The sequence below is a fragment of the Rousettus aegyptiacus genome, unplaced genomic scaffold (assembly GCF_014176215.1).
Source record: "Rousettus aegyptiacus isolate mRouAeg1 unplaced genomic scaffold, mRouAeg1.p scaffold_m13_p_10, whole genome shotgun sequence".
In the NCBI taxonomy this organism is placed as follows: domain Eukaryota; kingdom Metazoa; phylum Chordata; class Mammalia; order Chiroptera; family Pteropodidae; genus Rousettus; species Rousettus aegyptiacus.
Window position 1 is genome coordinate 63,807,808 of NW_023416285.1, and position 27,276 is coordinate 63,835,083.

The window sequence follows — 27,276 nt, forward strand, 5'->3', positions numbered from 1 at the left end:
AGAAAATGCAAATAACGATGAAATAACTAATTTTTTTTTTTTTGCTCATTAGATTGGTCAAAGTTTAAAATATTGATAACATACAACATAGGCCAGAACTAGGGGGAAAGATACTCATATTGTTGGGTGATGAATTGCTGAAACTTTCTGGGAATTGCTAAATCATATCTGTATCCATTACAATTTAAATTGACATAGGCTTTGACCTAGAAGTCCATGTCCATGAATTTAGCCTGAAGAAATAAAAGCACCAGACATAGAGATTTACTTACAAGGATATTTATTGCAGAATTATTTACCAATGTGCTGTAGACAGCCCAAATACCTATCAAGGAATAAATAAATTATAACACATTCATATAATAGACTATCATATACCTACTAGAAAGAACATCTTAACTTTATGATCCCTTCTATTTTGTAAAACACAATGTTAAGAGCTTTAAATATGGTATGTTTATATTATATAAATGTAAAAAGTATGACAGATATACACCACACTTTTAACATAAGGCATGCATCATAAACTTTATTGACTCCAGGGGCGAGGCAGACTGCCAATGAAGCGTGGGCATTGAAACACCTGTAGGAGTAAAAAAAGAATTATTGTTAGTGTTAGTGTCCTAAGAAGGTGGCAGAGGATGGGTTCCAAAGCACAGAAGATGGGATTATTTTTAAATTAGAAGAAACAAAAATAGGACGGGGACAGCTATAGGTAAGCTGACATGATAGATAGTAGGGAATGAGGCATTCCAACTGATGGCTTTTCCTTTTTCCATAATGTTGGAGGAAAGGGATTGAAAGAAGTGAAGAAGGCTTGAGGAAGGTTTCTTGGAGAATGAGAAAGAAAAATAGTCGGATTGCTTGGGTCTATCTACAGTTAGTGAGCATTAATTTAGAGTGGAATCATTATATACTTTTTTTTTAGATTGGTATGAGCACAAGAAGCTGTATTAAAAGTGAGTAAAAATTCCTAGAAAAGTAGAAGTTAGGAGTTTTACTTTCCTAGTTGAAAAATTCTAAAGTCCAATATTAGAAATAAAAAATCTCAATAAATAAAAGGAGTTACTTGTTCTTTCACATTATAAAATTTATTTTTAGTATATTCATACATATATGTAGCTATTACCACAATCTGCTAACTTTCTTTCTTTCTTCCTTCCTTCTGTGAGGCAACCCTTAAATTAACCTCACAGATTGCAAGGACCTTGTCAATTTACAATCCCTTATTTTTTACATTTACAGCACCTGGTCTTCCTTAGTGGTCTCCCATCTAAATACTGACCAGGCCAGACCCTGCTTAGCTTCTGACATCAGACAGGATAGGGCTTGTTCAGGGTAGCATGGCCACAGACTACTGCAATCAACTTTAGAACATTTGTTTCTCCCTTAAAAGAAATCTGTACCCTTTAGTTATCATCCTACCCCACAGCCTTCTCATCCCCTACCCCCTAGACCTAGGCAGGCATTAATTTACTTTCTGTCTCTACATATTTGCCTATTGGGAACATTTCATATAAATGGAATCATACAACATGTGGTCTTTTGTGACTGGCTTCTTTCACTTAACATAATATTTTTAAGGTTTGCGCCTGCACACATGTCAGTACTTCATTCCTTCTTATTGCTGAATGATATTTCATTGTATGGATATACCACTTTATTTATCCATTCATCAGTTAATCAGCATTTGGGATGCTTCCACTTTGGGGAAATTATGAATGATGCTGCTATTAACATTTTTGTACAAGTTTTTGTGTGAATATGTGTTTTTATTTCTTTTGGGAATACCTTGGAGTGAAATTGCTGAGTCATGTAGCACCTTTATGCTTAGCCTTTTGAACTGTTTTACAAAGTGGCTGTCATCATAGAAAGTTAGAACTAGATGGAACTGTGGAAATTATTAGAGATGTTTAACTTATCTCTAATGACTGTTCCAGGTGAGGTAAGTATAACCAAAATTAAAAAGCCAATTAGTGGGAGATAAAAATGTAGATTCTGATATTTTAAACATTTTAAATTTATATGTGTACTCATACATATACATTAATTCCATTTGTATAGTTACAAACATGATATTTTTAGTATAAACTTTGGATTTTCCTTTCCCTTTTTTGTGCCTATGTTCTTTCTCCCTCTCATATTACCTTCATTCCCTCCACAAGGTAATTAATACTAACAACCTAAAAACTATTCTCTTATATTTTCTCTATGATAATATTTTCACACACTCACACAAATGGAATTTTTGTCACTATTTTACAAAAATGTGATCATGTTATATAATTTTTCTATATGTTGCTTGTGAAATTATTTTAAATGCCTGCATAATTCTCAGTGATGTGGATATTTTATAACTTATTGGGCCTATTAATGAATGTTCATTCATCGTTTCTGGATTGTTACTTAATTTTTAATGGACAATACTACAATAAACATCCTTGCTACTTAGGTGTGGTCCATGAGACAGAAGCTTTGGGATTGTGTGAAGCTTTATAGATACAAAGACTCTCAAGTTCTAGCTCTGACCTACTGAAATAGAACTTGCGTTTTAACAAGATCCCCAGAAGATTTATATTCACCCTGAAGACTGTGCATTGTCCTAATATACATAATACTTTATATTAATGCTATTATTTCTATAGTTAGATTCCAAGAAATTAAATTCTGGGGCAAAGAGTATACATACTTTCAATTTTAATATATGCTTAAACACATTGTTTTTCCTAAGGACTGCAGCACATGAACTTTTACCAACACTGTTTGTGAATACCCCTTTCCTCCATGTTCCCATCAGCAGTGAGTATTAACGTTAAGATTTTTAAGGAAATTTGCTATGATAGTGTTAGGTAGTTAGGTAGAAATGAGTGATGGGGGAACAAAAGAATGAAGGCTCTCCCAAAGACTAGAACCCCATTTATGGTTATAAATTACCCCTACATCCTGAGGTTCAAAAAAGTGAAGAGCCAGAAACTAGTAGCCAGTTTAATATGGCTGCAAACATGTGTGCAATCAGTCCTACACTAACCTCCCCATGATCTAGCTTCATTATACTATCATTATAATATCATACTTATGCTCAGAAATTCATGAATCTAATTATAGCAGACTGAATTCTGGGCAACCTCATGTGCAGTAAGCAAAGGCTTATTTAACAGCCAAATGTCAATTAAAAGCCCTCACATGACAATCATCTAGCACCAGCCTCGTAACCTCTCCTTACAGCCTTAATAAAATGTGGAACTCCTGACATCCAGGGTATTATAGCCCTCTTCACTGTAACCTGCCCCTTCCTCACAGCATACTTTATTATATATATATTTGTTTGTTTATTTGTTTATTTTTTAGCTTTCATCTTATTTTGATGTTTATTGTTCGCAGTGCAGTTTTTCACTTAAACAAAAGATAACACATCTTCAATCAGGTAAGAATGGCCATCTCCCCACTCTTTTTATTACTAAAAGCAACAACCCTCTTCTCCCCCTGCTCCTCCCCCCAAGTCAAGAAGAGTCCAGAAAGGGACCGCTCCCCCACCCCCAACTACACCCAGAAAACTCCGTAACCCGACCCCCAACCCCTGGGTGCCCAAGGTTGACACCACCCACTACGGGATTCTCTCTTCCCTTCAATACAGCCTTCTGCTCAACACTGGGACAGGCACGCACACTACCCTGCGTAAGCGCCGGCGTCACCCAGTCCCCAGCCCAGGAGCTAGAGCACGACCCACCCACCCTGCTGGCTGCCCAGGCCCTCATGGGGGTCACACCCAGATCATCCCCAGTGACGAGCTTGCTCAGCAAGGAGTCTGGGTTCTGAGAAGGCGCATTCGGGCTTAACCTACATAGTGAGCACGTGGCTGCCAGCAGCAGGCAGAAGGTCGGAACCAAGTCAGAGGGGGAAAGCCAACAGCCAGGCCAAGAAATCCACCTGTGGAGACCGCCATCTTCTTCTGCCTTGAAGGTACTGTAATCATACCTTTTGTTTCTGCATAGTTACATCACTCGCTTCCCTCTTGAAGTATACTTTAGTAAGTCTTTTGCTAAATCTCGCTGACCTGTATCTTAACTGTATCTGCGAAAAGCACTGAGGAGCCCTCAGTGCTACCAGGGCAAGGACGAATTTAGATCACACCAATGATAACAATAGGAACATTTATTTTATTGTTTTTTTTTTCTATGTAACTTAGCAAATTGGTCATAAGATGGTATTAGTACAATAGTACTAATTTAGAATTTGGATTTCCAAGTCAAACGATAGAACACAAAAACAAAAAATGACAGGAACAAGGATTTAACGACTTAACAGAAAACTACTCTTCTCTTATTCATCCTTCCCTGGTGTTAACATGTTAACATTTAGAAAATGGTTACCTAAAATGTGATCAACTGACCAGCTGGATATTGCGCAGTGCCGCGTTCACACTTACTGGTTAAGTTTTCAGGTAAATATTTAGCAGAAAAGGTAAACTAGAGTAAGGGTTTACACAAAGCCTGCTCAATCTCAAAACTAATCAGGGACTTGTAAATTTTTTTAAATGCCATAATTTGCCCATCATATTGGCAGCTTTTAAAATATTAAAGATATCCAATGTTGGTAAAGGTGTGGAAAACCAGACAAGCTTACAAATTGTTGATGGGAGTATAAATTGATAAAGTCCTTTTATGGGATGATATAAGACATTCCAATGCACCTACCTTGTGACTCAGCAAGATAGGAATCTGTCTTACAGAAACAGTCACACATGAGAAAAAAGAAATACTAAAAGATGCCCATTGAAAACTCTGAGACTGCCTAAATGTCCATCAGTAGGAACATAAATTAATATATTTTGGTGTATTGATAATGTAAATATCTCATATGGAATGCTATATAAGGCATATTGCTCTATAAGCAAAAAAGTCAAGTCTCAAAACAATTTATTTTGTACAACCCACTTATGGAAGTAATAATACTAAATGTGTGTGTGTGTGTATAATAGGCAACACCAAACTTCTAGCCGTGTGTGAGGCAGGGGGATTGGTGATCAGAGTAATGATGGAGTAGCATACATACTATTTCCTAAGTAATAATTATAATTGTTAACATTTATGGAATACTTATTATATGTCTGGTACTATAATAAAAGCTTCACATGAATAATCTTCCTTAATTCTGACAACCACCTTATTGCGGTAAGTATTATTATTATTATCATTATTATTATTATTATCTGAATTTCGCCAGTAAGTTAACTGAGTCACAAAGGGGTAGAGTAATTTGTTTGAGGTGATACAGCCAGAAAGTTGTGATGCTGTAATCTGAACCAAAATAGTCTGATTCTAGAGACCATGCTTGGAATCTCAATGCTATCTAGCTACCCATCTATCCATGTATCCATCAATTCATCTATCCATTACCCACCTGCCTATCATCTATATCTGTCTGTCTGCCTGCATGTCTGTCTGTCTATCAACCATCTATCATCTATTTATAATCTATTATCCAACTATCTATTTATCTATTTACCTACCTATCATCATCATCATCATCATCATCATCATCTATCTATCTTTTTTATCTGCCTCACTAAGTTTCTCAGGTTGCCATAGAGAAAATTAAATCCAGTTTCCCATTTACATCACTGAAGTATAATATAATTTCTGAAAATACACTAAGTTTTTCAGAGAGTAGCACAATCAACATGTTCTGATTCTTTACCAATGTGAGGAAGATTTACCTCATTCCAGGACCTTTGTGTGATAGCCTAATTGTAGGTCTATGAATGAGGTAGAAAACACAACCAGGTATAATTGATCCCCTAGCTGGCCATTGGTCCACGGAATCAAACATTCATGACAAGGAAAAGAACTTAATGATCCTCTTCTTTATTTTACTAATGAAGAAACAGGTCCTGATTATGTCAATGGCAAAATTGGCATTGAAATCAAGTTTTCTGACTCTCAGTTCAATGCTCTTTTCACTGTATTAAGATTTGGGATTGTATCTTTTATAACACATGTTTTACTTCCTGTCAGCTGTGACCAGACCAATGGACACAGGGTGCTGACCCATTTCTGTATACAGAACTCTCCAAATTTGTATATATTTATCTAGAAAGAAAGAAAGGACTGAATATCCAGTATTGAGCAGATGTTTCAAACATCAGACTTAAAGGTTTGACCATTATATTCCCTTTAAAAATTATGGAAGTACAACTAATTTCCTTGGGGTAATGTTTAACTGTGTGAATTAGTTGGTTTTTACAAATGCTTACTCCAACACTTTCATTTTAAAGATTTCTGCTGTTGTTAAACAAGAATACCATTTTGACGGTATGGTTAAAAAATGGTGTGGTCAGACAACAGTGGACAGGAAGTGGATCATATGCAGAATTTCTGGATAGACTGATGAGGTACAACTATGGGTCCAGGACATAAGAGTTGGGCAGGAAGTCATTGTCAGCTAAGCTCATGTGCAGGTGATTGCCCCTGGACAAAAAAAAAAAAAAAAAGAGGTCAAGGGTCAGGAAACATGTGGACCCTGAGGAGACCAGAGAAAGTACTGAGTCTAAACTACTTTTCCTGAGTTTTTTCAAGCCAAGCGGAAAACAAAGGGCTGCGTCAACTAACTCCCTAAACTGGTGCATCAGCAGAACAGGCTGAGCCTCTTCCACTCACTCTAGATCCCAGAGTTTATGGCCATCTGGCTGCTCTGCCTGGGCCTCCAGCAGACAACAGAGAAGCAAAGTTACATGTACATCTAGAACTCCTCAGTCTTGCTAATGGCAGCTATCACAGAACGCCATCAGCCAATAGAACATCATATCAACATATTCTCCACTTCATAAGCCTTTAGCCTCTCACACTTTGTGATCAATTCCATGTGTTATTTCAGTTTTGAAATTAAAGCTTCTGGAGCTTTGAACAATTTATTAGCACCAAAAAGTCAAAATATTCATCCATCTATTGCTTGAGGAAAATTTGATTTTATGTGAGGCAATGATCAATACTCTTAAATAAAATAAAAAATGTATGTAATTACTATTCTTCATGTCTAATGGTTGATTTCTGTAGCCCTTTTGTTAATATTCTACCTCACTTTGAGTGGGTATCTCCAAGTCACTTCTTAAACAAAGTATCTGAAAAGCAAAAAAGTTAATATTATGTATATACATGTATGTATGTTAATGAAATCATTTTAAAAACTATAAATGTAATATATTGTTAAAAATATTCATCAGCACAGAGAATAATTAAATAAAAATGAAAGTCAGCTGCCAATCTCATCTACATCTACATTCTTAACAGTTTTTCGCATTGCCTTCTGTAATTAGTTTGTGCATGAGGTGCATTTATGAGGTTCAAACACCCTTTTCTTTTTTAATTAAATGGGGTCATACAAGAAAAACCTTTTTGGCAGTTTGCTTTTTTCCATTAGAAGTATATTTAACTCTTCCCTATTGATAGATATTAAAGCTATTTCCATTAAGTACTTTTTAATCTCATAATATTGTAATAAATATTGTTATTAGAGGCAACTTTGTAGACTTGTGCATATATACCTTCAACCCACTACATTTTGGTATTTGTTACTAACTCCAGTAAAAGTTTTGAAAACTGGAAATGGAGTCTGAACGCAAAAATTAGGGTATGACATCTCCCTAGATTTATCCTCTTTGGTCTCTTTCTTCAATTACTACACATAATTGAAAACTGACTATATGAAAATAAGCAGAAAAGATTATATTTAGGAATTATGGAAAGGAGTTTTTTTAGATGTCATGAAGTTCATCTCTTAGGAGAGATGTGACTTGGTAATTTTCATCCTGGTATACTATATAAAAGATAGTGATTTCATTTGTCACAAAAGAAGTTAACTTTTTCTTCTTTAAGTCTCACCACCAGTGAGGTTTTCCTATTATCTCAGCCCTTGAAATTTGCTTTTTCTAAGGAATGCCTACTTTACTGCTTACTTTACTGCTTATCCTGTAAATCTGACATGCTGTATATTTTGCCTTGCATATTTATTTTCTAATGTATGAATTCTGACTTGCTAATCTCATAAACCTCTTTATGGCAAGACTTATACCGCTCTATATCTATATCCTTTGTAGTACATCTGCAGCAGTATACAATGCTTTGGAAATAGTATTTACTTAGACACTTTAAAAAATATTATTAGTTTAAAGTATACAGTACATTGGTTAGACATTTATATAGTTTATGAAATGATCCCTCTGATTATTCTATCTTCCCTCTGGCTCTATGCTTAGTCACTTTTTAATTGATTTCTTTAGACTCTATTGTCCTATATTCTATTCAACACCAACAGATGAATAAGGGACATATTTTTTCCACAGCTCCTTCCTAAGGTAGACCAATGCTTGGCACCCCATTTGAGTTTCCCAATCTGTGTTTCCAGGGTCTGGGTGGACCAAAACAAGACTTTTTGGTAGACAATGACCATGAACCTTTGTTTTGTTTCCCTTTATGGGTCAGGTGGCCTTAGCTGGCACATAAGTAGAAACAGATGTTGAGAACGGTAAGGAGGTACGTAGTGCCAATGTCTCAGTTCTGGGAAAAGGAAACACTTCACAGAGAATAGGTACCACCTGTAGGGACTGCAGTCTGCCAAGCAAAACCAGTTTGGCTTAAATATAGTGAAAAATAATTCCCAAGGGTATAGGTAATGTTTGTTTATATATGAAATTGAATGAGGGTGTGTGTGTTTGTACGTGTTTGTGTCTGTGTGTGTACCTGGTGCATGCTCCACTTCAATGAAACCTGTTGACCTCTTTATGAATCCCAATTTCTGAAAGAAAACTTTTTATTTAATATCTGACCGGTTCAGATGAACAGAGCTGTTAAATCTGTTTTAACAGACTTAAAAGAAAGACTTTTACATTTCCTTGTGATTTCAACTATCACATTGAATTCGTGAAGCTCTCTGAAAAGGCTTTTTTTTGGGGGGGGGGGGGGCTTAGAAGAATTATGTGACTCTACACAAAAATTAAATATTATTTATATCTCCCTCCTAGCAGAATTTTGTTGCCTTTGGGGGATTAATTTTACCCAAAGCTATTAGATGGAATTTAGTGCAAAAACCTTGTCTCTTTGGGAAAATTACTAAACTTCTTCATGCTTCAGTTTCTGCATCTGAAAAATGGGTTTAAAAATGTACACATCTCATAGGGTTATTGAGAAGAGGGAATGTTCTAAGAAAGTCACAGTATATAGCACATAAGAAGTTATCTATTATTGCTACTACTTTACTACAATCACTAATACTTTTACTATGGTACCACAACTTTTACCCCACCCTTCATATTTCTCTCTCTGCCTTTCTCCTTTAAATCACAAAGGTGTTCCATAACTTAATTTGATTGTGAAATTCCACTGAAATTTGTAGAATATTCCTTAGATATGGGAATCCATAATTTTCCTTGGTGTTGGAATTTAAATCGTGAGGCCTGATGTCATGGAAAAAGTACTGCATTATGAGTTGTATTTAGTTGCAACCCTGCCACTTACTAGCTTAATGACCCTGGAGAAGTTGCATCATTTTCCTGGGATTGTTTCTTCACTATAAAATGGGAGTGGGTAGATGATTGAGATGATTTCTAAGGTCCCTTATGAAGGAAACTTGGGAATATTTGGACCAAGATGTAGAAAATATTTTATATTACAAGATGAACTCAACTGTTAATTTGTACAGAAGCAAAGTTAAAAATAACCCATTACAAATGAAATAGTTTAGAATTGAACAAAATGCTTTCTAAAATTACTGAATAGGACAAAAAGTAAAAAGGTCAGACTATAAAATCTTCAGTGGCAGGAACAGTGCATTAATATGTATCTTTGTACCTTCAGAAGCCAGCAGAGAGCCTGGTACATAGTAGGTGTCTAAACAAGTTTGCCAAAATGAATTAAACAGAATTTAGAGTCAATGTAGCTTGTGAACTAAAGAATATTCTATTTGGCTTGAATCAAGGGTTTAAATTGTGAAAAATTTGAAATTTCTGAAATCTGAGGCTTTATTTATATTATAGCAGAAGTTTTCTTGTGGTTGCTGGGCCAATATTGTCATCACTTGAAAAATTGTTATAAATGCAGATTCTTGGGCTTTACCCTAAACCTACTGCAAATTATTTTAAAGCAAATTCAAGATAATAATATTACTTCACCTTTAAATATATATGGCCCAGAAAAATAAGAGAAAGGAACACCTCCTGACTAATGTTATGAAGCTAATGGTACCATGATAACAAACCGGAGAAAAATATACAAGGAAAGTAAACTATGAACCAATGTCTCTGATGAACATGGATTCAAAGATCTTTAGCAAAATATTATCAGATTAAATCTAACCATATATAAAGAAGTTAAAACAGCATATCCAAGTGGAGTTTAACTCCAGGAATGCAAGGTTAGTTCAACAATCAAAATTAATCCACGCAATTTGTCTGAACTACTATAGGTTTATCTCAATAGATTAAGAAAAAAAAAACATTTAACAAATTCAACATCCATTCATAATTACTTCCAATAAATTAAGACTAGAAGTGGACTTCCTCAGCCCAATAGAATAAATCTGTGAAAAACTTGTTACATTTCATTATACAAGACTAAATGCTTTCTTCTCAAGCATGGATATAAGACTCTCATCACTTCTATTTGACACTATATTGGAGATCCTAGCCTATATAATAAGCCAATGAATAAAAGCAACAGATTGGAAAGGAAGAAATAAAACTGTTTATTTACAGAAACATGGCTATCTACATAGAAAGTCCCAAAGAATTTATGAAAAACCTACTAGAACTAATATGTGAGTTTTGCAAGGGCAAGGACTATAAGGACAATATAAAAATAATTGTATTTTTATGTAGTGGCACAAAACAATTGGAAAATAAAACTTAAAAATAGTACCATTTACAATGTTTTCAAAAAACATGAGCTACTTTGGAATAAATCTGCTTACATAAGGTCAAGATATGGATGCTGAAGACTATAAAATACTAATGAGAGAAATAATAGTTGAATCCATGATGATCCCCAGTGGCCCCTGTTTTCTGGTGCTCGAGCCCTCATATTAATGTCCTCCCACAGTGAATTTGTCTGAACTGTGTAACGAACAGGATGTTGTAGACCTAATAGTGTAGGACTTCTAATTCTAGATCATAAAACACATTTTGGCTTCTACCTTGCTATCCTGGGTCGCTTGTTCTAGGGAAGCCAACTTCCCTGTCATGAGGATACTTGAGTAGTCCTGTGGAGACTCTCAACATTCAGCAAGAATCTGAATCCTTCTGTCAAAAGTCATATGAGGGAGTCACATGAGAATAAGTTCTTCAGCTCCAATAAGACCTTCACACAAATTCTTGGCCTACATCTTGACCACAACCTCATGAGGACCTGGAATGAGAACAATCCAATAAACTGCCCCTGATTCCCAAACCATCCTCATGAACTACAAAAACTCTGTGATAGTAAGTGCTTATTGTTTGAAGGACTAGGTTTGGGAGTGACTTTTAATGCAGTAATGGAAAAGTAACACAGGTCTTGGTACCTGGAAGTGAGGTGCTTTTTGAACATTTTAAAATTGTAAGAGTGGCTTTTGAATGAAGTGGTAAGAAGAAGCTGTTGGGACTTTGAGAAGCATGTTAATAAGAGCTTAAAAATATTGAAGAGATGATGATGTGATATTTATCCTTCATTCTGTTCCCATAGTGTATCATAATAACTGATTTTTCTATGTCGAATCATCCTTAGTTACCAGGGATAAATCCCACTTGGTCATGGTATATGATCTTTTTAAGATACCGTTGAATTTGGTTTGCTAATATTTTGTTGAGGATTTGTTCATTAATGTTCATCAGGGATATTAGCCGCTTGTAGTGTTCTTTTCTTGTGGTATCTTTGTTTGGCTCTGGTAGCAGGGCAATGCTGGCTTTTTAAATAAATATGAAAGTGTTCCCTTTTATTCAATTTTGGAAGAGTTTGGAAAGAATTGGTGTTAATTCTTTAAATGTTTCATAGAATATAATTCCAGTTATGCAAAATGAATGATTTCCAGAGATCTACTGTATAATATTGTGCCTGTAGATAATAATGTTTTATTCTATACTTAATAATCTATTAAGAGGATGGGTCTCATATTGTGCTCTTAATACAATAAAACAACAAAACAAAGTAAAGTAAAGTAAAATAAAATAAAAATAAAATAAAATAAAAAAGATAAAGTTGTGGCTCAGCATGGTTAAAATTGTCCATGTAACAGAGCTGAGATTCTAATCTTTGTTTGTCTGGCACAAAAGCTCTCACCGCTCCAACACAGTATGTTTTTTCAAACAAATATAGAAGACTAGGAAAAGGAAAATGTCTTTAATATTGGCCATTTGAAACTAAATATCACAGATTTTACTCAATAGGAAATTGATTTTTAAAAAAATAATGTCAGGATTTACACATAAGGTAACAAAAATTTCTCATATAATTTAAAGAATCTTCTCCCTACAAACTACATGGAATATATTTTGAAAGATTTTTTCCCCTTTTCAGTCATAAGAATGGTTATTAAAGATCTTATTATGAAGAAAGGGCCTATGTTGAAGAACTGAACAGGCATCAATTTTAGAAAATGCAATCAATCGATCAATGTAAAATAAAAATGTAAAATAATATGAACCAAACCCCGTATATCAAAACTTCTCCACATAGAATTTTTGTTAAATCATTAGAATATTCATGTGTAAGAGAGACTGCATATATATATATAGAAGAATATCGATAAGTTTACTAGTAAAGGCATATGGCATTTGAGAAACCATAATGCCAGTGTGGACACTGGAGGCAGAAAGTCTAGCAGAAAGGTCTAAGATATTTCCTCAGAGCTCATTCAGTAGACAATTGGACTTCTAAGAAACTTTAAAGCCATTGTTCCCCAGCAGTCTCAGCAGAAACACAAGGTAGAGAAATACTTACCTCAGAGAGATTTTTAGATGTGGATTTTGACTAATAGAGTGAATCTCAAGTAGAATTGTGGGAGAACTGCAAAGTCTTTAAGAGAATTACATCAGCAGAAATAGTACCAACTTGGACTGATATCCAGTTATTGTTTAAATTTCCTGATCGTCTCACAATTTTAATCTCTTTCCATGTAAGAACATTGGTTTGTGAAGCCAAAAATAATGTAGATTTAATCCTGGCTCTTTCATTTGCTAGTGGTATGAGCTGTCAAGGATGCTTAAATTTTCTGAGCCTCATAGAATTGTTTTGAAGAGGAAATGAGATAACGTACAAGAAAATCTTTTGTACACCAGGAGCTTAATACGTTTTACCTTTTAAAATAAATTATTGATAACATATGACTTCTCTGAGGCTCTTCCCCTTCTCTTACCCACCTGGGCAAATGAGATGTTGAATATGGCTTTTAATAGCTTTCTAAAAATTCAAAATTTATTATCATATGTTTATAATAACTTAAATTATGATTTCAAATTATAAATCATCAGTGAAACTATTCAAAAATATAAAAGCATAGAGTAATAAATGAAATTTCTTCTACTCTCCTATCCTAACACTGGTCCTCAGGGGTAATTATTTTTAAGTTTCACGTGAGCCTTCAAGAATTTTCTTCCTTGCATATATGTATAAAAAGTATTACATGATTCTTGCAGAAAATTTAAGTCATCCATATTTTCTCACCAAGGAATAATCACTGGAGTTTTGCTTTTTACTTTATAAGCTAGGAAGGGTGAAAGGCAACATCAGGTACTACATTGATTTCAGCAGTGTTTCTAGATAAGAGAAACTGATTTAAATGATTTATCTTTCTTGAAACTCATTTTGGTGTCTTCCCAACCTCCCTCAAGCAGTTCTTTCATTCAGAATAGCATTTCATAAAAAGTGTAACTCAGAAAAGTGGGAGAATTGCTTTAATAAACATAGAAGCTCATCTTCTGTTTGAGGCTAAGATGTGGAAAGCTGAAAATCTTTCTATCGAAGTGAATTGTTGTTACCAGACTGTTGACTTCAGACTCTTTCACTTCCTTGACATTTTCTTCAGCAGTATATAGCAACATTTCATACTATGGAGGATGCTAAAAAGACTTTTTATATTTTAAGTACTCTTACTTTTGGAAGATTCACCCTGAATCACGGCGAATACATTAAAATGAAATCACATTAAATATATTTATTTTGGTTGAAAAATATTTGAACTGTTTTAAATAATTTTGAGTTTGTTAAAAATAAATTATTTTGTTATTATGAGTTATACTTTTAAAATTTCTCATATACTTTTGGTACCCTTTAGAGTGCTCACAGTGACTTTAGTACGCAATAGATAAAATAGTCTCAGAGCTACAATAAATGTTTTTACTTCTAAGTTTTGGAAGGATATTGTTTATTCTTATGAACAAGAGTTTGACAAGAGTTTAATGTGATTACAATCACATTAGAACGCAAAAATATCTGTTGGTCGGGTTTTCCTCCCAGGATATAGGATGGATGCCAGGTACTGCTATTTTATCAAATCTCCTTAGAGCCAAGTGATTCTGATGTGTAGCCAGGACTGAGAACCACTGGTTTAACATTAATAAATCAATTCTCTAATAAGTAAATAAAATAATAAATGTTTAACAAATCCTCAGAAAAACAAGAACAGTATTACTAGTTCATGGGTAATATGTCTTAAAAGTCTAATATTCTGGTGCTTGCATAGATATATCATAATTATCTTGCTATTAAAAATAAATTAATAATTTGCTGAATAAATAGAGATTGCTCAGCAATCTGCCACCTGTACTTAAGGAGCAGAACTCTGGCACTACAGCAAGTTTCTGGATACAGAGTGTGGGAACAAACCTCATGGTATTGACACTTTGGGAAGACTCTGCCACAGTCACATGCTAGAAGTTCTGTATTGCCAAGTGTGATTGTGGGGAATCTTTTGAATACTTTTTTTAAGATACAAATAATCAAGATCTGTCTTTAGTGGCTAGTGACTTGTTGATTGAAGACAAGAGACTGGTTTGCATAATCTCTTGAGGGCTCCCACAGGTCTAGGATCCATTTCAGGAAGGACAGCATCAGTGAATCACTTGACACACTGTCTCATAAGAATTATTGTTAGGAGCAAATCCAAATATGACCAACATTAGTTCCTCATGGTTTCACTCTCTTATGATTGTGAGCTGAAAGACATTAAACATTTGATATTGAAGATCAGGTCAGGAAGAAGAGTATTGAGGCTAAGAGGATAGTTTTGGCTAAAGATATGAGATTCATTCTCAAATACATGATTTTAAAGTCTAGCCAAGGAGTGGTCAGAACTTGGATGGTCGATTTAATTTAAGAACAAACTAGAAAGGACAGATGTTAGGAAAGGATAATTGGCAAGATTGAGTGATGTTGTGAATGGGAGAGCTGAAAGGCAAAAGTAGCTTTTTAGAGACTATTTTTACCAGGAAGTGTATTTTATTGAGAGATAAACCACTTAAGTTTGCTTTAGAGTGTAGCATTAAATTTATTATTCCTTGGCTTAAATCTTGGCTCCACTACTTACAAGCTACATGGCATTGGGAAAGTTACTTAACCTCTCTGAGCCTTAATTTCCACATGTATGAAATGGGGATGATTATAGTACCTACTTTGTAGGGTGGTCACGAGGATAAAGGGATTCAACTTATGTAAAATGCTTACAACAGGGCCTGACATATGGTAACTTAATAAATGCTAGTTATTGTTATGATGCCAGTGGATGAAGGGAAAGTATTTCAGAGGAAGAATGATAAAACTTGTCTCCAATTAATTAGAAGTTTAGAGAAAACAATTATAAAAACTACACTGCTCCATTATAACAACAATTATAAAAACTAAACCTGCTCTCTAACTCATGGTATAATGAGGAAGACAGACACACATATCCACAAAAATCTGATATAAAGCTGGATATCATATATGCTACAACAAATATTGAACAATGAGTTCTTGGAGTGTGGGGAGTATAGTGGTCATTGGTTGTTTGTCTCCTTAACATCTATTTTCCCTTGCTTTCTACAAAAACCTTCCAATTTTTCTTTGAGAAATAGTCCCTTTCTCATTTTAATGATGTGATTTGGATGTTATCAACTTCACTCTAATTTCAGAAGAGAATTCTGATTGATTTAAACCTATTGGCATCATTATTCTTGCTATGATCTGAATGTTTGTGTCCCGCCCCCACCCCAAATTCATATGTTGAAATTTTAACCTTCCAAGGTGATGGTCTTGGTAGGTGGAGGTTTTGGGAAGTGATTAGATAATGAAGATAAAGACCTCGCGAATAGGATTAATTCTTATAAAAGAGATCCTACAGATCTCCCCAGCCCCTTATGCCATGTGAGAATACAATGAGAAGTCTGCAGAAGAGAACCCTAACCTGACCATGCTGGCACTCTAACCTCAGACTTCCAGGCTCCAGAACTGTAAGAAATAAATTTCTGTTGATTATCAGCCACCTAGTCTGTAGTAACCTGTTATAACAGCCTGAAAAGACTAAGACACTACCTCTTGGGAATTGATATAGGGATGAGCAAATGAGTTGCAAAGAGATGTTTGTTAAAGACAAAGAGTCTTCCTCATTATTTCTAAAGATCTTCTGGCAAAGAATTTACTCTTTCTGTGGGCAGTGAGGTATGAAGATGTACAGCCATTTTTTTTTCTAGTATGAAGAAAGCCTGAGGGCAGAATTGAGAAAATTAGAGAGAAAAATAGCAGAATGACACACTGAGTGAGACTCTGGACAAAACTAGGATGGATGTTGTGGAGATGCTGGGCAGAGTCGAGACTGGGGAGAAGCTATTATAATTGAGGAAACAAGGTGAGGGATGACTTGTCTTTCAAGAACGTTTCTGATAAAGGAAAGGTAAAAGTAACAGACAACTAAATAGCTTTAGGGAGAAGCAGGGTCAGATTTTCATATGATAAAAAAAAAATGTGTTTTTGTATACAATCCAAAGATCATTTTTAATGTCTAATATTTTCGATGTGCTGCTTTGTTACTGGACTCATTTTCTCCACATCTGGAACTTCTATTTATATTATGTGGTCAGATGCATGAAATGACTCCCTTCTGGGCTTTCATCTGCCTGTAACCAGCCTGACCAATTTTTGGATGATTATCAGTTAGATCTGAAGTTGTAATTTTCATTTTATTTATAAATTTCTGTGTGAGGTGTTCCTTGGTGAGTTGTTTCATTTGGTTTTATTATATGCACCAAATGAAGTATTAGAAATGAACATTCAGAAACACTCCCAGAGAGAATTTTTATTTGTGCCTCAAGGGACCACTCACCAATGTTTTGGAAACTCTGGAGACTAAATTTATATACAAAAACATAAAACTTTTCTGTTGTCATTGACTAGCTCTTAATGCTAGTGAAGCAACATTACTGGAAAATACTACCTTTATTTTATAATATTGTAGACAGTGCTGCAAGCTAATACAACTAAACTGGAAGTGAATACCTTCTTCTTGTGAGGGACAAATGACTTGCAACAATTTACTGAGAAACAAAAGAAAAGCGTTTTTCTTTTTTCACTATTTGGTTCTTGGAAAACTTGATAAGCTTTTAAGAGGGGAGATGGAATTAATTCACTGGAAAATGGTTATAGTCTATAAAAGGCACAGATGTGAAACTCGGGTCACACATTTCTTGTATAGCACATGCAAATCTTATAAATGCTCTTTTTTTTTGTCATGCAAAATCAAAACCAAAACTCCCATACCCACTGCTTAATAAATTAAAGTCTTTCATTCTGTTTGTGTGTATTGCTGTTGTATAGTTCTGTTTATTCCAATAAGTTGCTCTCTGTAAAGATAATTGTGATGGATACACAAGTCATGTGATTCTGGGGGGACATGTGAAGGAGAAACAAAGAGCAGCAGAAAGGAAAATGACAAAAATTGTTTGAAATTCATCAATGTATTGAGAAGTGAGTGTGCATAGAGACCGAATTAAACACTGAGAATTCAAAATAAATTTGACCTAATCCCTGCTTTTGAGGGAGAATCATTCACATAAACATATGATTATATTGTCATATTATCTGTCATATCATATAAGTATAGTAAGTAAATAGGAAAAGGAAAGTTATTTCCTAGGTCTGTGAATAACAAAATAGCCCATACCAATTTATCTAGGATAAAGTATAAATTCAGTGCAGTTCTAGATATATTTATAAATATATTACTTATTTAAGTGTAAATTTAAGAATGATTATGTAAGGTACATGACACATAGCTAGAATATATAATTTAACTTCATAATATCTTTGTTAATAGCTCTCTTTAATTAATATATCATGGTAAATCTATAGTCTACAACATACATTTTATTAAATAAGCATCATCATCGTGCATTTCATCATTCTTATTATAACTTAACAACCATTCTTTTAAACTCAATTACCTGCTCAGGTAAGATTTAACCTCTGCCAATTTCTTCTAGAAGGGTCTCCGTTGAAGAAGACAGCGGAATAAATAACTAAAATGCATCACTTGGGAAGTGCATTTGAGCTGGGTATCGAAGTTTGAATAAAAGTTTTTTAGGAGACTAAAAGACCCCACCAGGGGAAAAAAATAAATCCACGGCAGAAAAGAAGTTCCCCAAATGCACAATGATTTTGTATATAGGAGCAACTGGTTTTCTTCGGAGGAAAAGATCAGTGGTTCAGGGGTTGGTTAGAAGGTGAAGATCCAATCAACCCACAGGTTCCTATGGTGGATGTAGGGGAGATCTAATTACCTGCATTCTTCCTTGGGCATTCATCCCAGAGTGATTCTCCTGAGTGACTCTTGGCCTTCCACCACCTAGGAGGATGGAAGTGATTATCATAGGGATACTGAGGAAGCCAGTGGCATCAATGCACACAGCCTCATTCTTTAAAAGAGACCCATCCTGACAAGAAACTATGTTCGGAAGGAGTCTCTTTTGGATATTTATTTAAAACTTCTCTGCTGTTAAACCTTGATTCCACTACTTATAGTTGTGGGACTTTGAAAAAGTTAAATTTATACCTTCTAAATCTCATTTCACCACCCGCCCACAATGAGAACAATTATAACATCTTCTCCAATGAGTTATTGTGAACATTAAAATAAGATAATCCAAAGAACGTACATGGCCATATAATCTAATTCTTTTATTATTATTTATAAAAGTGAAATGTTTGATTAGTATCAGATCAGTGTAAGCAAACAAACAAAACAGAAACAGACTCACTGATGGTGAGAAAACTATGCATTAATTATTTGCAAACAGATTAAACAAGTTTTTTTTTTTGTCTATGAGTCTGTTTCTGTTTTGTTTGTTTGCTTACACTGATCTTTAGATTCCACACGTAAGTAAAATAATATGATATTGGTCTTTCTTTGTCTGAATAATTTCAATTGGTATAATACTCTCTAGGTTCACCCATATTGTCAAAAATGTTAAGATTTCATTCTTTTTTTAAGGACGAGTAATATTCCACTTCTTCCCGCCCCCCCCCCCCCCAATTACCTATTGATGGGCACTTAGATTGCTTACATATCTTGGCTATTGTAAATAATGCTGCAGTGAACACAGGGATGCATTTATCTTTTTTGAATTAGTGTTTTGGATTTCTTTGGATAAATATCTAGAAGTGCAATTCCTAGGTCATAAGGTAATTCTATTTCTAATTTTTTGAGGAAACTACACATTTTTCCATAGTGGCTGCACCAATTTGCAATCTCACCAATAATGCGCAAGGATTCCTTTTTCTCCACATCCTCACCAACACTTGTTTTTTGGTTTATTGATGATAGCCATTCTGACAGGTGTGAGATGCTATTTCATTATGGTTTTAATTTGCATTTCTCTGATAATGAGTGACATTGAGCACCTTTTCATATATCTACTGGCCATCTGTTATGTTCTCTTTGGAGAAATGTCTATTTAGGCCCTCTGCTTATTTTTTAATTGGATTGTTTGTTTTAGGTTTTGTTTTCACTTTTTGGTGTTCAGTTGTATAAGTTCTTTATGAATTTTGGATATCAACCCCTTCTCAGATGTATCATTGGCATATATCTTCTCTCAATCAGTAGGTTGTCTTTTCATTTTATTGATGGTTTCTTTTGCTGTGCAAAACCTTTTCAGTTTGATGTAGTCCTATTTGTTTATTTTTTCTTTTGTTTCCCTTGCTCAAGGAGATATATCAAAAAAATATAAGAACAATGTCCAAGAGTTTACTGCCTATGTTGTCTTCCAGGAGTTTTATAGTTTTGGGTCCTACATTTAAGTCTTTAATCCATTTTGAGTTTATTCTTGTACATAGTGTAAGAAGGTGGACTTGTTTCATTTTTTTTTTTTTTGCATGTAGCTATCCAGATTTTTAAACATCATTTATTGAATAGACTTTTTTTTTTTTACCCTACTATATAGTCTTGTATAGATTAATTGACCATATCGATGTGGATTTATTTCTGGGCTTTCTATTCTGCTCCATTGATCTATGTGTCTGTTTTTAAGCCAGAACCATGACATTTTGATTACTGTAACCTTAAAGCAGAGTTTGGTATTAGGTAGTGTGATAGCACTTCAATTTTTTCTTCTTTCTCGAAATTGTTTTGTCTATTTGGGTTTTTTTTGTAGTTCCATATTAATTTTTGGATTATTTATTCTAGTTCTATGAAAAATGCCGTTGGTATTTTGATAGGGATTGCATTGAATTTATAGATTTCTTTGAGTAGTATGAACATTTTAACGATGTTAATTCTTTCTATCCATGAGCATGTATATGCTTTTATTTATTTGTATCTTCTTTTGTTTCTTTCTTCAATGTCATAATTTTTTAAGTTCAGGTCTTTTACCTCTTTGGTTAAATTTATTCTTATTTTTTTTTGATGCAATTGTAAATAGGATTATTCTCTTGATTCATCTTTTTGATAGTTCATTATTGGTGTATAGAAATGCAACCAATTTCTGAATATCAATTTTGTAACCTGCTACTTTACTGAATTTTTTTATCAGTCCTAACAATTTTTTTTTTTTGTGAAATCTTTAGGGTTCTCTCTATATGTAGTATTATGTCATCTATAAATATTGACAGTCTTATGTCTTCATTTCTAATCTGGATGCCTTTTCTTATTTTTCTTGTGCGATTGCTGTGGCTAGGACTTCCAATACTATGTTATATAAAAGTGGTGAGAGTGAACATTCTTGTCTTGTTCCTGATCTTAAAGAAAACGCTTTTAGCTCTTTCCTATTGCATATGTTAGCTATGGGTTTGTCATACATGGCTTTTACTATATTGAAGTATGTTCCCTTTATTCCCACTTTGCTGAGAGTTTTCATCATAAATGGATGACAGATTTTGTCAAATGCTTTTTCTGCATCAATTGATAAAATCACATTGTTTTAATCTTTTATTTTTTAATGTGGTGTATTGCATTAATTAATTAGAAGATTTTGAACCAAATTTGCATTCCAGAAATCCCACTTGATCATGGCATATGATCTTTTTAATGTCTTGCTGAATTCAATTTTCTATTTTGTTGAGGATTTTTGCATCTATGTTTATTAAGGATATTGGCCTACCATTTTCCTTTTTGTAATGTTATTATCTGATTTTGGAATCAGGATAATGCTGGCTTCATAAAATGAGCTTGGGAGAGTTCTCTCCTCTTCAATTTTTTTTTTTTTGGAAGGATAATTATTTGAGAAAAATAATTGTTTGAGAAGAATAATTGTTTGAGAAGAATAATTGTTAATTCTCCTTTGAATGGTAAAATGCACCTGTGAGGCCATTTGGTCCAAGGCTTTTGTTTGTTGGAAGCTTTATGATTACTGATTCTCTTTCATTAGCAGTACTGGATCTTTTTATGTTTTCTGTCTCCTCTTGACTCAGTCTTGGAAGACTATATTTCTAGGAATTTATCTATTTCTTCTAGATTGTCTGATTTTTTTGGCATATAATTGTTTGTAGTATTGTCTTATAATCCTTTGTATTTTTGTGATGTCAGTTGTCACTTCTCTTTCACTTCTTACTTTACTTGTATCTTCTTTCATTTTTTCTTGATGAGTCTATTTAAAGTTTCATTAATTTTGTTTATCTTTTCAAAGAAATACCTCTTGGTTTCATTGACATTTTGTATTGTATTTTAAGACTCTATTTCATTTATTTCTATTCTGATGCTTATTATTTCCTTCCTTCTACTCACTTTGGACTTAGTTTGCTGGGTTTCTTTTTCTAGTTCCTTTAGGTGTGAGTTTAGATTGTTTATTCGAGATTTTTATTATTTCTTGAGGTAGGCTTGTATTGTTATGAATTTTACTCTTAGGACTGCTTTTGCTGTATCCCATAGATTTTGATCATTGTATTTTATTTTCATTTGTTTTAAGGTATCTTTTGATTTCTTCCTTGATATAATTATTAACCTATTTATTGTGTAGGTTAATAAACATATTATTTAACCTTCATGTGTTTGTGTGTGTGTTTTTTGTATCTGATTTCTAGTTTTATATATAGTGCTCAAATATGTGATTTCTATCTTCTGAAATTAATTTAGACTTGTTTTGTGGACAAACATGTGGTCCTCTTGAAAAATGTTCTACGTGCACTTGAGAAGAATGTATATTTTACTGCTTTGGGGCGAAATGCTCCAAAAATATCAATTAAATTAATCTGTTCTCATGTGGTATTTAAGGCCACTGTTACCTTGTTGGTTTTTGTCTGGAAGATCCATCCATCAGTGTTGATGGGATGTTAAAACCCCCTAGTATGGCTTTATTACTGTGAGTCTCTCCTTTTATGTCTGTCAATATTTGCTTTATATGTTTAAGTATCCTACGTTGGTTCATAAATGTTTACAAGGATTATATCCTTTTGTTAGAGTCATCCATTTATCATTATGAAATGTCTTTCTTTGTCTTTTTTATAGTCTTTGTTTTAAAGTCTATTTTGTCTAATATATGTATTGCTAGCCTAGCTTTTATCTGTAGTTTCCACTTACATGAAATATCTTTTTTTATCCCTTTACTTTCAGTCTCTGTGTGTCTTTCAATCTGATATGAGTCTTTTGTAGATAACATACATATGAATCTTGTTTTCTTATTCATTCAGCCCCCCTATGTCTTTTGATTGGAGCATTTAATCTATTTACATTTATAGTGATCGTTGATAGATACATAATTATTACCAATCTAGTATTCATACTTATGTTCTCCCCATCACCACTCCCTGCCCTCTTCTTCTTAAAAAATCCTTTTAGTATTTCTTGTAATACTGGCTTGGTGATGATAAATTCCTTTAGCTTTTTTCTGTCTGGGAAACTCTATCTGTCCTTCAGTTTTAAATGATAGACTTGCTAAGTAGACTAATCTAGGTTGTAAATCCTTCTTTTCATCACTTTGGATATTTCACGACAATCTCTTCTGGTCTGCAAAGTTTCTGTAGAGAAATCAGCCAATAGACTATGGGAGCTCCTTTGCAGGTAACTAACTGCTTTTCTCTTGCTGCTTTAAAGAGTCTCTCTTTGTTTTTAACCTTTGGCATTTTAATTATGATGTGTCTTGGTGTGGGCTTCTTTGGGTTTTTGTTTGTTTGTTTGTTTGGGACTTTCTGCACTTGTATATCTGTTTCCTTCACCAGGTTAGGGAAGTTTTCAGTCATTATTTCTTCAAATAGGTTTTCAAACCCTTGCTCTCTAGCTTATCCTTCTGGTACCACCATGATGTGAGTGTTGGTACTCTTGATGTTGTTCTAGAGGTCCCTTAAACTATCCTTAATTGGGGGGAGATTTTTTTTCTTTATGCTCTTCTGATTGAATGTTTTCTGCTACTTTGTTTTTCCTGAGTTAGTCATCTGCTTCATCTAATCTGCTGTTGATACCTTCTAGTGTATTCTTTATTCGAGTTGTATTCATTTCTGACTGGTTCTTTTTTATGGTTCCTATTCCTATTTTATACTTGCTATCTCTTTGTTGACATTCTCACCGAGATCATCTATTCTTTTCCTAAGATCCTTAAGTATCCTTACAACCATTGTTTAAAACTCTATATCTGGCAGATTGCTTGTCTCCATTTCATTTAGTTCTTTTTCTGCAGTCTCCTCCTGTTCTTTAATTTTGGACATGTTTATTTTTCTCCTCATTTTGGCTGCCTCCCTGTGCTTGTTTCTATGTATTAGGAAGATATCCTACATCTTCCAGTTGGTAGGGTGATCTCATGTAGTAGGTGTCCTATTGGGCCCAGTGGCACAGTTTTCCTGATCACTTGTGCTGGGTGCTCCAGGAGTATACTTTGTGTGTTTTGTGTGTGCCCTCCTATTCTAGTTGAGTCTTGATTGCTATTGACAGATAAATGGGTGGGTTTAACCTTCAGGCTGACTAGCTGTGAGGACTGGCCATAACCGCTGTGTTTGACCTGCTATGTGGGGGCTGATGCCATGGAGCAGTATTTGCTCCAGCAGATTCTAGTGCCTGCCAAGGCCACCTTTTTGGTGTGCTGCTTGTGGGGCCAGTCAGGTGGTGCTCCATTGTGGTCTGAAACCAGCCACTGGATGTGTTGGGTCTGGGGCCTCTTGGGAAGGGCTTTGGTGCAAGCTGAGGCCAGCTATTGCCTGTGACCAGTCCAGGGCCACCTGGTCGGAACTATAAAGTGATCTAAGTTTGTCACTGATTGTGCTGGACCTGGAGGTACATGGGAGAGGCCACACTGTGAACCAAAGCTGGCTGTCACCAGTACGAGGTCTGGAGCAGCTCAGCAAAAGTCCCAGGGTACCCTGAGGCCTTCTGCTGCCTGCCAGCTGCCAGTAAGTCTCAGCCACTAAATGAGCTTGATAAGTTCTGGGTGGTAGGCAAGTTGGGTGAACCAAGGTCTCAGGGTCATTGGGGTGGGGTGAAGCCAGTGTATTAGACTAGACTGGGTATCACTTGGACTATAGTTATTTAAGACGTAAATTTTTTTATTATGGAAAATTTTAAACATGTTAGAGAGAATAACAAAATAAAACTTTTGGACTCATTATTCAACCTCCACAATTATTAACCTTTTGCTAGTCTTCATATTTACTTTTTAAGCTATGAAGTCCAAAATCCTGGAGGCGATGGAACCAGTTTTGTCATCAAAGAGTATAATTTATGCGGTGTGCTTTGGTGATATGAATAGTGAATATCCTGTGTACTCAAAGCCAAAAGAAGTAGCTGAAGATACAGAGTATTATGTGATTAAATTAAACTTGCCCTGGGTGGAGATATGGTCAAGATTGCTAATTTATAATTTTATTGCCTTTATTTTCACTACTGTTAACCTTAGCCTTTTGTATAGTGCCTATCACACAGTAGGCACTCAAAAACTACTGTTGAATGAATGAACCTTATTTACAGTTTAGATCTTGGTAGCATGAAGGAAAGGTGCATTGTGGTATAAATAACTTTTGCAGAATGCTTCCTAATATATATTAGGTGCTTACTATGTGCTAGGCACCTGTGCTTACCAAGTGTTAGGTCCTAGTCTAGGTTTCTTACATGCAATACTTCATTTAATTCTTTCAAAAACTCTACGAAGTTGGTACTATTATCAAATTTTGTGTTTCATAGATATGCAACTAGTAAATTAGTCAAGGTCACATGGATAGTAAGGGGTAGATCTGAGATCAAACCCAGCAAGTGTGACCCCAGAACCTGTGCATGTAGCACAACTCTTTGCTGTTTCACCCCCAAATGTGTCTAAATTCCATCTATGATGCACTGAATAGATCTGGGCATTTAGGTAAGTGGTAGTTGCACCTGTATTACAAAATTAACTCACAAAATCACTCCTTTGCAGTGGTGACTGATAATGGAAGGGCATTGTACATGAAACAGATTTTTTTTTTAAGCAGACTGTCATTTTTCATGAACACAAGGCACTTCTAAGCACTGTGTGGGAGGGAATGTGGTGGACTGATTTCATTGAGACCCTGCCAAATTCTTGTCTTGTGGCCATCAAAGATGCATCATTTCCTCCAAGACTTCTGAAGGGGGTTATTACCATGGCCTGCAGGTTCTGGTTTCCATTCAGAGGAGACACTATCTTCTTAAGTGAGATGTGGAAGAGGAAGTGTCACAAATTGTAAATAAGGCTAAGAGAGAAGAATTGTTTGGAGATAGAGATGGAGAAAAATTGCTTTCCCAAAATCAGGTTCCATCTCCCTCCCCCTTATCCAGCTTTGCCAGAGCCCATCCTGTTTTCTTTGCGAAGTTTACTAGCAGGAAGCAAGGAATTTCTTTTAGGATACTCCTACCCCTGACAAATAAATAACTCTTAGATTAAATATTAGTACATGTATACAGTGGAACATCATGCCACTATTAAAAAGAACAAGATGGAGCCCTGAGGGTTGATGTAGAATGATCTCCAAGTTATATTTTAAAGTGAAAAAAGGCCAACACTCAAACAGTCTTTATACTAAGGTTACTCTTTGAGGAAGTAGGAGAGTGATATTGCTATTCTTATATATGTACACAATTTGCTTAGGGAAAAGAAGAACGGTACAAATGCTTGCTTTTGACAAAGGAAGGGCTTTTATTCTAAACCTTTTTATACTAAAAAAATTTTCAACTGTATACATAGATTATATTTCAGAGGTAAGTTATTTCAAATGTCAATCTGGCAATGTAGAAGAGTAAATACAGTAAAATATTTTTAAAAATTAATGGAACAAAGTAACACTTTACATTAATAGTGTATTTTAGAAGGAGGGGTTTATACTAGAACTAGAAATAATTTTACCTCTTCATCTCCCTGAAGGACGGTCCTTAAGTTGTCATTCAGAAGCATCTCGGCAGTAGGAAAAACAGAGATCTGGAAGATCCCTATTAAATGAAGTTAGGAGACAGTTGATGGCACTCCCCAGACGTGAGGAGACCAGAGATAAAAGAAGGAACAAATGTGGTCAGAAAGGAATTCGAGTTCCCCTGGCAGTGCCACAAGGAGTCTACAGATGTGGAGAGTTGGAGTGTTCTGGGTGCCTAGGGTCTGGGAGCTTTCGCTTCATTGCCTCTCCAGTGAAGCTGCTGCTGGGCCTCCTTACCTTCAGCCTAAGGGTATCTTGGCTGGAAGCTCTGCTTTGAAAAGGGGTTTGGCCTAAGGCCCAAGAAGAGTCACACTAGGGTCTCCTTGTGGGATAGTACTGCCGATAAAATCCCTTTATCAAGGACAGCCGCACTCAATGGATGGGTGACTCTCATACCGCGGGTATCCAGCTCCCTGAAGACCTGACGTAGGTTTTTGCTGAAAGCCAGTTTGAG

The 27,276-nt window shown here is 34.9% G+C and overlaps 1 long non-coding RNA gene across 1 annotated transcript; it reads right to left on the bottom strand.

Moving 5' to 3' along the window:
• Positions 1-383: 383 nt before the first annotated feature.
• LOC107520887 lies at positions 384-26,971 on the bottom strand. The gene is made up of 3 exons (XR_001599457.2): positions 26,759-26,971; positions 18,770-18,834; positions 384-583 (listed from the first exon to the last, which is right to left on the bottom strand). It is a non-coding gene; the product is annotated as an uncharacterized LOC107520887 (long non-coding RNA).
• Between the last annotated feature and the right edge of the window lie 305 nt (positions 26,972-27,276).